We start from the raw sequence: 14,942 nt of genomic DNA on the forward strand, positions 1-14,942 counted from the left end.
CACATGTAGTTCAATGAAATGAGGTGATGAGTTGGAAGTTAAGTGAGGTTCTATCGAGACTCCAGATCGCGGATCTTATCCTTAATTACATAAAAAATGAAACTAATTAGCTAAAAGGAAAATAACAGTACAAACTCCTATCTATGCAGCTTCTCTTGAGTCTTGACTTTCAGACATCACCTTGATTTTTGGGTGAGTATCTTGATCTTGAATTGGATTGAGGCTTCACTTGCCGCCGCTTAGAGCGAGCTTTTGGCACTCTTCAGAATGACAATTTAAAAATGTTCTTAAATGTTTGCTTGTTTTCTTGATCAGAAGTTGAATATAAATAGATATTAGGAAGTCAGGCTGCTACATATATTGAAGAAGTTGATTCTAGCTATCATGGAGATTGATTATTCTAAAAAGAGTTGAAACTTTGAACTTAAATTTCAAATCCATGTTTCGCTTGAAGAAACTTGAAAACCATCAGAAACAAAAGAAATAAACAAAAATTTTGCCCCAGTTTTCACTGGAAAAATTTTGTGAGTTATTAGCAAATGTGAATTTAAAATAAATAAATAAATAAATAAACTCAGATTAGGAAGTGTTTATCATAGGAGAAAGTAACCAAATCCCATTATGTAGGAAGGTTCTGCTAATCTAATCTCATTATGTAGGAGGGTCCTGCTAAACTAAATCTCATTATATATGAGGTCATGCTATTCCCATTGTCCAGGAGGGTCCTGCAAATCTCATTATGAGGAGGGTCCTGCTAGTCCCATTATCCAGAAGGGTCCTGTTAGTCCCATTATGAGGAGAGTCCTGCTAATCTAAATCTCATTATGTACGAGGGTCCTGCTAATCTAAATCTCATTATGTATAAAGGTCCTACTAATCCCATTATGTATGAGGGTCCTGCTAATCTAAATCATATTATGTATGAGGGTCATGTTAATCTAAATCACATTATGTAGGAGGGTCCTGCTAATCTAAATCTCATTATTTTGGAGGGTCCTGCTAATCTACATCTCATTATGTTGGAGGGTCCTACTAATCTCATTATTTAGGAGGGTCCTTCTAATCTAAATCTCAATTTGTAGGAGGATCCTGTTAATCCCATTATGTAGGAGGATCCTGCTAAACTAAATTTCATTATGGATGAGGGTCCTGTTAATTTCATTATGTAGGAGGGTCCTGCTAATCTAAATCTTATTATGTATAAGGGTCCTGCTAATTCCATTATGTAGGAGGGTCCTATTAAACTAAATCACATCATTTAGGAAGATTTTGTCAAACTGAATTATCAAATACAATCACCATAACATTTAATTTTTTTATTTTTTATTTTCAAATGTCTTATTATTCTAGGAGAAAAATGAAAAATAACCGTCTCACACTAGAAAATGTTTATTCTATGAGAGAAAGAAAGAGAAAAAACAATTAATGATACTAACGGTCTCCGACTAGGAAGTCTTTATCCTAGGAGAAAATGAGAAATAAATGTCTCAGACTAGAAAATGTTTATCCTAGGAGAAATAATGCATGTAAATTTTTTCTTTAACTTGCAATGAGGTTAATAAATTTGAGTCTTCAAGATATCTTTTATATCAGGAACATTTCCCTGTTTTAAAAAAGAAACAAAAAAAATTATGATTTTTTTTTAATGGTGGTCGATTTGTGGCATTGGCTTTGAGGATAGTTGCTCCTATTGTTGTCATGTTTGAAGCTAATTTTAGCTTGAGATAGACTGCTCTCGTTTGCTAGTCAGCTCACCTTGATAATCCTGAAAACATCTCTAGTTGTTCAAAACTTCCAACTTCATACTTGCTATATTGTTTCCACCCTCCAACAATCATTGAATCTTGTATTCATATAAATTCTCAAAATTTGTCAATTGTTGACAAGTTACTATGCATATAATATATCTTGAATCATGTCACATTTAATGTGCTGACCAAACTTTGTTTTGTGCAGTTGAAAAGATGGTAGCAATTTTGAAATCATTTTCTTCTTGCTTTAATGAAGACTATCTCAAGATCGAATTGAGCGACACAAAATAAGAAGAAATAATATTTGATCCTTTTGAGAAAAAAAATAAAAAAATAAAAATAAATGGACTTCATTGATAGTGGTGGTCAATTCTAATGATCGTGACATGCATTTTGGATTAAATGGTCTGGTCTGTCCAATAAATCTAAACTTCATCTTTGTCAAACTTTCAACTTTGAAGTCATACTTCTATAATCCAACTTTTGCACTAGATTTATGACTAACACTTGACTTGTGGTGTCTCGAAAAGTTTTCACAGACAAGTCTTTTTTTTATTATTATCTCTCACTCACTATCGTCTTACGGTGCCCTGAGGGTTTTCACCAATAACTCTCTCATTTTTTACTTTCTCTCAACTCAAATGATCTCATATAGGGCTTTCAAGGATTTTCATCGATAAGATTCCCTCATTTTACTCCTTATACGAGTGGCATGACATTTTTCTTTATGTAATTAACACTAAAAGCTTGCTTGACTTGTCATTGTTAAAAATTGATTAGAAGGTCTTTATTTGAATTGTAATGTGGCTTTTGGACAGGGTTAAAAAGAAAAGATTGACATGAAAGCTCTAGGATACTGCATAACAAGGTTAAGACTCACAACTTTGGGAATTAACTCCCAGTTTTTGTGATGAGGGCTTTCTAGATTTTTTCTTGCTTGGACCAAACCTCAAAATAAGGCTGCCTACGTATCTTGTCAAAGTAAGAATTAGGTAGAACGTAGTTTAGGAAGTTTGTTCTTTTGTTGTTATTATTTTTTTCAACCTCTTTTTTTACTTTTTTCTTGACTCTTTTTTGTGACTTCTCTTTTTTTAAAAAAAAATATTTGTGAATCATTTTTTTTTAACTGTATTTTAATTCCAAAAGAGGGGTATAAAAGAGAATAAAATTAAGGCTCAAAAGGGATTGCAAGGATTATACGGTGTTTGGACAGTAGAATGAAATGTCTTCGTTATATCAATTATTAAAAATGTCAAATACAAGTATGTCCTTTAAGATGTGAAGTGAAAATCATATATTATCTCTTTGCAACGTATGCATTGATGGATATACATATCATTTTTGTTTCATATTTGTCAATTTGAAATCTCAATTTGAGGAATACCTTCTTGACAACAAATGGCATGTGTCAATTTAAATGAAATTTATTCTTTTAATCATCGTCAATACTAAAAGACGTATCAAGGTGTTTAATTCCTTTATTCATTTCCTTGAATGTATTTCTTTTTTTTTTACTTCTTTGTTGTATCTATTCCATGACTAGATATAATCTTAAGATCGACCAAATCCTCTTACATATCATGTCAAAAAATTGAATTGACAAGAGATGCATATGTGGAAAGTCAATTAGAACGGATCAAAGTGATACATAATAAAGATTATATTAAGATAAAAAAAGACTTGGTGACAAGACAACAAACTAAATTTAGGTCACAACTCTATAATAACCCAAACTACGACAAGACTCAACAAACAAACGCATAAGAGAAATGATAGAAAGGTTTGACTTACTAAAAAAAATGAATTGCATACAAGAAATGATGACAAAATAAACTATCTATACACTCTTTTTAGAGAAAAGAAGAGTGTCTCTCAATCACCAAGCTGGACTTCTTAGCCACTGCTTTACACGTTAGCCTTCGTAAAAGCGCCACCAATTTCAATTGTCATTTCTTCAGAATTATCATATTCTTTGTCATCACATATCATCTCGATAAAGTGTACATCATTATGCACCGGTAAAGGATTCTTAATAACATTTGAGGGGTCATCATTTTGAACCACAATCATCTTTGTTTAAATTATCTCTTCCACCTTTCTTTTAAATTACGACAATCTTCAATACTGTGCCCTGAAGCATCAAAATGGCATGCACATCGTGTTGTATGATTGAAACCTTTTGCATGTGGATCCACATAATTTTGAGGAATTTGCTCTATCATCTTCAAATGTTTCAACTTATTAAATAAACTTGTATAAGACTCTCCAATTGGTGTGAAATTATTTCTAAGCCTTGGACCTCCTTCAAATTCCTGTCTCGGATGGAGATTATAAGGTGCTCCAAAATTTTGAGAAAAACGGTGAACATTTTGATATGTTGGCGCTCGCCAGAGGATAGTTTGATAGGTATGCATATTGTTATGCATTATAAACCGCATATGGAGGTGGAACAATAAAATATTGTTTATCTTGCATAGGGGGATAGTGATGGAATTGAAGTGGTGCATATTGATAAACTGGACCCTTAGGACCATTTTGTGTGTCTGACACAACATTTGCTACATCCTCTTTTATTTTCTTTACCCTAAGATTTTCTGATCCATTTTTTATCACCTGTGTTGTGGCTTTCAAAGCAGCTTGACATATAATTTTTTCAGACTTGATGTCATTTTCCACCATTTCACCAATATTAATAACTTCGGCGAATGTTTTTCCAACAACGAATAGTAAATAATGAAAATAGCTGGTTCTTGTACTTGGAGAAAAACATCAATCATGTCAGACTCTTTCATTGGTGGCTTAACCCTAGCAGCTTGCTCCCTCCACCTAATAGCATATTCACGAAAGTTTTTTATAGTCTTTTTCCTCATGTTCACAAGTGCAGTACGATTCAGAACTATATCAATGTTATATTGAAATTGTTGAACAAAACATCGAGCAAAATCATCTCATGTATGCTAGTTAGAAGTATCTTGATCTATGAACCATTCTGAGGTAATTTCCATCAAACTTTCCCCAAAATAGGTTATGAGCAATTCATTTTTGCTTCCAGCCCCTCTCAGTTGATTACAATATCTCTTTAAGTAAGCTACAGGATCTCCATGTCCATCATATTTCTCAAACTTTGGAGTTTTAAAATCGATGGGTAGATGAACGTGGGGAAACATGCACAATAAATGAGACACTTTTGTAACCTTTCAATCCTTGCATATCTCTTACACTCTATTCCAAACTCTTCATCTTTCTAATCNATGTTTCAACTTATTAAATAAACTTGTGTAAGACTCTCCAATTGGTGTGAAATTATTTCTAGGCCTTGGACCTCCTTCAAATTCCTGTCTCGGACGGAGATTATAAGGTGCTCCAAAATTTTGAGAAAAAAGGCGAACATTTTGATATGTTGGCGCTCGCCAGAGGATAGTTTGATAGGTATGCATATTGTTGTGCATTATAGACCGCATATTGAGGTGGAACAATAGAATATTGTTTGTCTTGCATAGGGGGATAGTGATGGAATTGAAGTGGTGCATATTGATAAACTGGACCCCTAGGACCCTTTTGTGTGTCTGACACAACATTTGCTACATCCTCTTTCATTTTCTTTACCCTAAGATTTTCTGATCCATTTTTTATCACCTATGTTGTGGCTTTCAAAGCAGCTTGACATATAATTTTTTCAGATTTGATGTCATTTTCCATCATTTCACCAATCTTAATAACTTCGGCGAATGTTTTTCCAATAACGAATAGTAAATAATGAAGATAGCTGGTTCTTGTACTTGAAGAAAAACATCAATCATGTCAAACTCTTTCATTGGTGGCTTAACCCTAGCAGCTTGCTCCCTCCACCTAATAGCATATTCACGAAAGTTTTCCATAGTCTTTTTCCTCATGTTCACAAGTGCAGTACGATTCAAAACTATATCAATGTTATATTGAAATTGTTGAACAAAACATCGAGCAAAATCATCTCATGTATGCTAGTTAGAAGTATCTTGATCTATGAACCATTCTGAGGTAATTTCCATCAAACTTTCCCCAAAATAGGTTATGAGCAATTCATTTTTGCTTCCAGCCCCTCTCAGTTGATTACAATATCTCTTTAAGTAAGCTACAGGATCTCCATGTCCATCATATTTCTCAAACTTTGAAGTTTTAAAATCGATGGGTAGATGAACGTGGGGAAACATGCACAATAAATGAGACACTTTTGTGACCTTCCAATCCTTGCATATCTCTTACACTCTATTCCAAACTCTTCATCTTTCTAGTCATTTCTTCATGTTCCTCATTCTTAACAATTTTTTCAGCTTCAACAGTGGAACAATGCTAATGAGTGTGAGGGTAAGAGTCTAAAATTTTAAAAGTCAATTCATGAGTATAATCTCGAACATATTGAACTTTGGGTGGAGAATCATTGTAAGATTTTGGCTTTATTATAGGTTGAGCGACGCTATTAGTCGGCGCAGTTAGCATTAAGAGTAGATTATTTATCATAGGTGCATTTAAAGGGGGTATCGTGGAAGTTCCAACTATATTGGATGCGCTAGAATAGAGGCCGAATCCAGGTGAATAAACTGGATCACTTATCGACGCTTGGACAAGGGGTGACATATTTGTATTTAGATAGTCACGGATTGAAGATGGTGGAGCTTGCTCACTCATCAAAGCTTCGTACATCTCCGTCATTTGTTGTCTTAATATACTTACATCTTCGGTTGACACTGTTTCTTGTGAAATCATCTGGTTTTGAACCTCATCATTGTCTGACTCATTTCCGTCTTTGAGAATCATTTTCTTTTTGTCTTTTGACCTTGTATTGTAGGAATGAGATGACAGCTTAACCACAAACCAACCACATCAATTTACTTGTATGCATGGACGATAAAGTTTGTTAGGGTTAGACAGTTCTTAAATTAGTTTTTGTTTTAAATGAATTGATAATACATTGATCAAATTCGTAACATGATTGAGATCTTAAATAAGATCATTGCATATTTTTCTAAAACTCAATAACTAAGTTTTTTCTTTTTAGAGTTTTGAGATAAAATTCTTTAGTTTTCTTTTGAATTATTGAAAGAAAATTAAGAAAAACTTATTTTTGATAAAGATTAAAGCTTATTGTTTTGTTTTTTTTTTAAACTTTTTTCAAAAAGAATTTTTTAATTATTTTTGAATAAAGATCACCGATCTCAAAGAGGGTTGTCTACGTATCTCATCGCGGAGAGAAACAGGTGTGCGTAGTTCGTTAATTTTTTTAAAAAAATATACTCTACTTTTAAAACTATTTTTCTTTAGGTCATTTTATGGTAAAAATACAAAATTCACTATTTGAGATTTTACAAAGAATTGATATATTTATTTAAAAATTTAGGAAGATTTTTTTTAGTTTACTAATTTATCCTAAAATCGGTCAATATTCAAATAGTATTTATGTAGCAAATAACACATAGACCCAAAGCCTGTGTTGAGTCGCATTAAATTAAATGTTCATGATGTAAACAAAGTGTATCCTACTAAGGATAATCATTATATGAAACTTGTTCAACTAGGTTTTAAAGTCCTTATGAATTTGGTGTCTAGACATGTTGTAAAACGAGCGAACAACTCGAGTTAAGGAGTAGCAATATACCGGTAGCAACGCTTTCTGGCATTGTGCATGGGTGCTCCCCATCCTAAACAAGTGAGACTAAAAACTCTTCACCATGGACCAAAAATCAACTGACTATATTGACAGAAGTGTGATGCGCAGTCACAATTCCCATTATAATATTATTGAAGACTCAGAGTGGTGCGCGAGGCAAAAACAATTTATATACAATTCAAATAGTATCAAAATAGTGAATAAGTAGACATTAACATATAAGGCCAACAAATAAAATATCCAAAACATAAATAAATAAATAAAAGTCATACATAAGTTAATATTTACAAGCTCAAATTCTGGTTATCCCCAGCGGAGTCGCCATCTGTCACACCCCTATTTTTCCCTCCAAATTAATTGTTTTGAAAGAAAAGAGTTTTTTCCAATTAAAGTGACATTTTGAAAAGAAATTATTTTATTAATCAGAGTCGCCACTTGAAATTGAGTTTTGGTGTTCCAAGTCACCTTATTTAAATTCCTAATCCAAAAATTAAAATTGACTCTTTATTTTGTTTGGTCTGCTAAAACAGAGATCGGGTAAAAAATTATGTTGACTGAGGGAAAGGTATTAGGCATCCCTCGAATCCCGTAGTTCTAAAAAGGTCGTTTTATTGACCTTTGTATGACTTAATTTAATTTTTGGATATTATCTTATTAGCTTAATAATAAAAAAAAATTATTTACCCTCATTCTTTATTTATTTTAAACCTATTTAAAAGTACCTTATTTTATTAGTATATGTCCATTAATTAAAAATATATATACGCGCATAAATTTACTCAAACAAAATAGAGTAAAATTAAGAGATTCTTTTTTTTCCTTTTTCTTTATTATTATTTTTTATTATTACGTTTCTTTTTCTTCTTTTTACCTTTTTATTATTATTATTATTATAATGATTATTATTATGCTTTCAATGCTTCATTTTTATTTTTTCTTATTTTTTTGTTTTTGACACGTATTTTATTCCTCTTTTTCTAATATTTTTTTTTTCTACTTTTTACTCACCTTTTTTTAAAAAGTTGCGCTCCTCTTTTCTTTAAAAAAAAAAATTCATTATGTTTTTTTAACATTCTGCACGTTTTTGTTTCTTTTCACTTAACCTTTTTTTTTTAATTACGTTTTCTCCTTCTTTTGTTTTTAACCTTTTAATCTTTTTTTTTTACGCCATTAACATGAAAAGAAAAACCTACTAACTAAAATTAACATCTTTACTTAATGAATCTTTGTCATTAATTATTTTCATCATTTCAATTTATTAAGTCATAACTACACATATCATCATTAAAAAATATGAAAATAGGAATAGACTTGGACAACAGTGTTACTTAAATGTGAAATAAACTGTAGGTTGTTGGAAATAAACTAAGTTTTATTATAATAACAATTTCTCATTAAGTCTAATGATATAAAAGATCTAAACATCGAGTTGATATGAAAGATTTGAACATACTTCATATTATAACATCAATGAATATAAATGGTTTAACCATATACGAAATTTAACAATTTAAATATATTGCAACCAATGCTTGTATAATCATGACATGAAACTATATAAAAAGGATTAGGTGTTACCTCTTGTGAAAATAAATTCAAAAAAAAAGATCACGATCGAAATCACGAAAATAAACCTCAAACTCAACTTTTATTGTGCTATTTTTTTTTTGTGTGTGTTGCCGTGTGTTTACTTTGTTGTAGTGTAGAATGTATTTGGATATGAAAATCATTTTTTTTGTTAGGAAAAGGAAATGTGTGCATGTGTTACTGGAGAGAAAAAGAAAATGTTTTGGTTTGTATATATGGGAATGCGTTTCTGATCCTTTTTTTTTTTTTTTGGTGCTGTTGGTATTTATAGGGGGTGTAGGAGTATGTGTTGTGTGTGTCGTGTGGGTAGTGTGAGGGGCAATGGGAGAAGTGGGGTGAAATGTGGATGAGTGCGTGGGTAGTGTAGGTTAGTTTTAGGTTATTTTTTTATAATATAATATAATATAAGAATATTATTTAAATATTTTGTGAACTGATAATAATTATGATCAAGAAATACTAATTCATTTATTAAAATTTAAATTAAAATGAAACAAATATTTTTGTTATTTTCAATTTTTTTTAAAAATAAACTTACCAAATTAAGTCAAAATCAAAATATCTAACTTAAACATAAAAAAAATATTTAAGGAATAAAAAAATAGTGTAAGACTTTATGTTCGGTCAAAAATTATGTGTCTACGTAATCTTCGTATATAAAAGAAATAAAAATTATGTATTCTCCGTATCTTAGTGCTTGATTGCATGTATTGGTGACAGAACTTCCCAGAGATTCTTTATACAAATTATTGTCTTATTGTATCAAAGATCTAATGACTTATTTAAATAATGGAGTACTATTAATTATCAATTATGTATGAAATACATATTTTCATAAGACTAATGTTATAATTAAAATATGTTTGCATACTAATAATGAGAAATTATTTTCTATGTTAATGTAGTATGTCTGGCCGAATTACGTATCCTGTTTTCTCCTACATTGTGCCTATCATCATTAAGGCGTTAAGTTCACCATTCTACTGAAGAATTTCCTTCCAAATAAATAAATAATTATATTTTGTTTTAGATTGCACAAATTCTGAAAAAATTTAATCTTCTCATAATGTAATAATTATGTTTTATTTTAGATTGTACAATAAATTAAAGTGGTCGTTATACTAAACAATAAATAATATGTGTACTTAGTGCAATATAGTTTGTTAGTCAAAGTGGCCAAACTAGAGAAATTAACGTCTACACATATAATATTTATGATCACTTGATACATGTATTATGTTCTATAGTTTGTGAGTCACCAAAGTGGCCAAACTAAAATGTATAAAATTATTCACATGCACAAAATTTTATGATATTATGTATGCATTTGTATTTATATAGTTTGTTAGTCACCAAAGTGGCCAAACTAGAGAAATTAGCGTCTACACATATAATATTTATGATCACTTGATGCATGTTTTATGTTTCTATAGTTTGTTAGTCACCAAAGTGGCCATGCTAAAATGTTTAAAATTATTCACATGCACAAAATTTTATGAGATTATGTATGCATTTGTATTCATATAGTTTGTTAGTCACCAAAGTGGTCAAACTAGTATGGTTAAGAGATATTTGCACTCATAAAACTGTCATTTATCTATGAAGGTTAATTAAATGCTTATATATTGAAAAATAAATAGATAAATTGACTTTCACTATTGGTAGAACTTATGAATTTACCCAAAGGTGAATTTATCATTCTACGAATAGCGAAAATTATGAGGTGAATTAATATTTTAGTCAAACATATATTGTATATCCAAAGATGTCGTAAATGTTTGATTAAAAATACTCAATTACCTATTAAAGATAAAAATGATATTTAAATTATAATAATGTGTCGTAGTATCTACCCAAAGGAGAATTACGATACATTTTTATCGTTTTACTGAATTCACATTATTTTCTTATTTGTGAGCATGCATATCTATTTTGCAATTATTCCTCTTCATTCGCATGCTTTGTCTGTTACTGTGTTCAATGAATTGATATTCTCTGAATGGCATAAACAAGTCTAGTTTTACTTAAGTGTGATGGATCTTGACTTGACTCTGCCGAATGACAAACCTACTGCCATTATTGATTAGAGCAGTGAGGATGAGAAGTTTTTTCATAAATCATAGGAACGCTCTAACAGATTGAGTCTTATGTCCATGTGAATGACCGTTGCAAACAATATTAAGAGTACTATTCCACAAACATAAAGTGCTAGGGAATACCTGAAGTTTGTGGAAGAACGTTTTCATTCTGCTGATAAGTCTCTCGCTGGTATACTAATGGCTGAATTCACGACCATTAAGTTTGATGGGTCGCGTAGTATGCAAAATCATATCATCAAGATGACCAATATTGCAGCAAGACTTCAGACCTTAGGGATGAAAGTGGATGACACCTTCTTGGTTCAGTTTATTCTGGACTTATTGCCTCTTGAGTATGGATCATTCCAAATTAACTATAACACTATTAAGAATAAGTGGAATGTTAGTGAATTGTCCAGTATACTTATTCAAGAAGAGTCAAGACGTAAGAACAAGGAGGTCATTCCATTATACTCATGGGTCAAGGAGTTGGTAAAGGATTTAAAGTGAAAGCCAACAAGTTTAAGAAAAATAAAGCACCTGCTAAAGTTCCACAAGATGCTCATAAGGAACTAATGGCTAATGTGTGTCGTTTCTGTAAAAAGGAAAGACATTATCAGAAAGATTGCCTAAAACGTGAAGCTTGGGTTGAAAAAGAAAGGTACATTTAGTGCATTTGTATGTTTCGAATCAAATTTAATAGAAGTTCCTAATAATACTTGGTGGCTTGATTCTGGTGCAACTACTCATGTATCCACTATGTTGCAGGGATTCACTACGATCCAAACTATGAATCCAAATAAAAATTTATTGTTCATGGAAAATCGCATGAAAGTTAAAATTGAAGGCATAAGGACTTATCGATTGATCTTGGAGACTCGACATCACCTTGATCTATTACAGATTCTTTATGCTCTTTCAGTTTCTAAGAATTTGATTTCTCTTTCAAGACTTGATGTTACTGGATTTGATTTTAAATTTGGACATGGTTGTTTTAATTTATATAAGAATACTATTTTTTAAGGATCTGGTGTTCTTATTGATGGTTTATATTGTAACACCCCATAAATTTTTTTTTAACTAAGGCTCGAACCGTTCATCGAAGTGAGTGAGATTTTACCGAGTAATTAAAATTTCTTAAGTGTTAAGGTCACAGATATAGCACCTTGAGTTCCAAAAAGAATTAAATTGGAAATAGCAAAATCTGAAATTTTACAAGTTAAGCTAAGTATGAGTTTTTGGTTGACTTCAAACGACCATAACTCCTAGCTCAGGATGATTTAGGTGTTCTGCCAGTTACCGTAGGAAACATCTTTGAATTATCTTTCCAACGCCGCCGAGTTTGATAAGTTTCGAGGTCGGATGAGTGAGCTATGACCTTTTGAAGTTAGGCTGTCCAGTTAAAGAAAGTCAAAACCGGGTTTTAGAGGGGTATTTTGGTCTTTTCCTTACCAAAACAGATTTAATTCATTTTTAGTAATATTTTAGGGGTCTAATCTGATTAGGTTCATTTTTATAATTCTAAAATACACCTAGGGTTTTAGTTGAGAGTTCAAGAAGAGAAAAGAGGAGAAAGAGGAGAAAAGAGGAGAGGATCAAGCGTTCGTCGAGATTTTTGCGTGTTGTAGCGGATTTTCGCCATGGATTTGATCCCTAAGAGGTATGTAAGCTTCCATAGTGTTGGGTTCTTTCACCCACACGCCAATCATGATTTATTCAGCGTAATTTCGTTCTTGAAATTTATGGATTTAAGTTCTTGATGAGTTCTTGATAAGTGTTCTTGAAGTTTATTAAGTTTTGAAGTAAGATTCTGCTTAGGTCAACTTTAAACGACCATATCTCTTAGAATATTAAGAGTTACGTGAGCCATAACCTATCCAATTAAAGGTAATTGAATCTACTTTCCAACCCCACCAGTTTCACGTCAATCCAATATCTGAGTAAAAAGTTATGACTATTTTAGTAACCTATACAGTGCTGTTACGAATTAGCCGACGGGAAAATATTGAAAATAATCGTTTTTGTCTTTTTACCTCCAAGAAAACCATCAACGAATTTCTTGACTAATTAAAAAGCTCAAAACAATCAGATTTTCATCTTCAATCATGAAAATCATAATTTTTGGCTATAGAGATTTTAAGAAACTAACTCGAGAATCTCAAGAAAGGTCTTCTTGATTGTTTACCTTAAAGCTAGGGTTTCAAGGCTTCTAATCAAGTTCTTCTTACAGATTCTTCAAGAATCTTGTTCTTCTAGGTATGTAAGGCTATCATAGTGTTGGACTAGTTCGTCCTCACGCCCTACCTCTACTTTCAAATCAGTAAAAGAGTAATTTAAGATACTTTCCCTAGATTTGAGTATTCTTGAGATAAGTTGATTTTGAGTTCTTGAATTCACGTTTCTTTTAAAAGTTATATTCCTAATTAACGAATAGCTATATTGTTATTGAGATCCCTCGTATCATGAATCATAACTCTTGAATTCATAATTCAAATTCAAGAGAGAGTTAAGAGTAGAGTTCAAGAAAGCCTTTGAGTTCAATTGTAAATCCTTTGAGATCAACTATTGATTTGAACTAAGTTTTGAGGAAGCAAGTCAGAGAATGAGAAGAGTCAAATACATGAGTTTCATAATGTTATGTAGACCTACGAGTCAAGTCTTTCATGCCCATAAATTCCGCATGAACTCCAGAAGTTGAGTATCTTTGAGAGGAGTAGTATCTTCAAGTTCTAAGTCTTGAGTATTGAGTTCCTAATACCCTTTGAGATTATATTTCTAAGCATGAGACTATTACATGTTACCCATAAAGTCTTTGAGTTGAATTGTTCATGCCCATAATTCCGCATGAATCTTATAAGTTGAGCAGTCTTGAGAAGGGAAGTATCTTTGAGTCCTTGAGTTGAGTCGTTCATGCTCATAATTCCGCATGAACCCTCTGAGTTGAGCATTCTTGAAATTAGTAGTATCATTGAAGTTCTTGAGTTCCAAGTATTTGAGTTCTATCTATGGTTATTGAAAACCTTGCATTGAGTAGTTCATGTCCATAATTCGGTACGAACTACATTTTAAGAAGTCTTTTACAAATGTTTTACCTTTGTTTTAAGACTTAAGTTTTGAGTTCAGTAAAGAGTGAAGAGTAAAGTTTAAAGTCCTTTTCTTCAAAAGTATAAGGGGACTAAGTATTCCTAAAGAGTTTATAAATGTTTTCACATTTAAATAAAAACGGAAACTGAGATTTCCAAAGGGCCTTCGGGCTAGTTTCAGAAAAGAGTAATAGCTTTCTAAATGAAGCAAGTAGGGAAACTGAGATTTTCAAGATAGCCTTTGAGCTAAGTTTTTGAGCAATTATCTCAAATCAACAGAAAGAAGTATGTTTTTAAAACATAAGAGCTAGTATATTTTTGGGAGTACTATTGAGCACCGATTGGGGGAGAGTTCAGACAACTCACAGCCTCCATAAACCATGTAGCCACCATGGGTAGAAAAAGGTCATACTTTTTAGATGAACCTTTTTCGAAATAGACTAGTGGATCCATTAGGCAGTTCAGGTTCTATACCTTTGGCCGGGTATAGGATGCGCTGGCAGCGTGAGGTAGATCGTTGTATCATCACTATAGCTCTTATGTGATGGTTGTCGGTTAGAGAAACTCCCACAGAAGTTATTGTATTTTTATATACATAAGTTTATTGTATTTTTATATACATTTTAGAGTTATGTTGTATCCTTGCATACACACAGATTTCACAGCATATTTTAAAACAATTTGTTTCTTTATATTGCACTTGTTTTAAATTGCTTTATATTGAAATGAGTTCAGTCATATTGAGTTGAGTATTCAGAGTTGAGTATCCAGAGTCGAATATCATATCTTTGAGTCGAAT

The sequence above is a fragment of the Solanum stenotomum genome, chromosome 3 (assembly GCF_019186545.1).
Source record: "Solanum stenotomum isolate F172 chromosome 3, ASM1918654v1, whole genome shotgun sequence".
Classification (NCBI taxonomy): domain Eukaryota; kingdom Viridiplantae; phylum Streptophyta; class Magnoliopsida; order Solanales; family Solanaceae; genus Solanum; species Solanum stenotomum.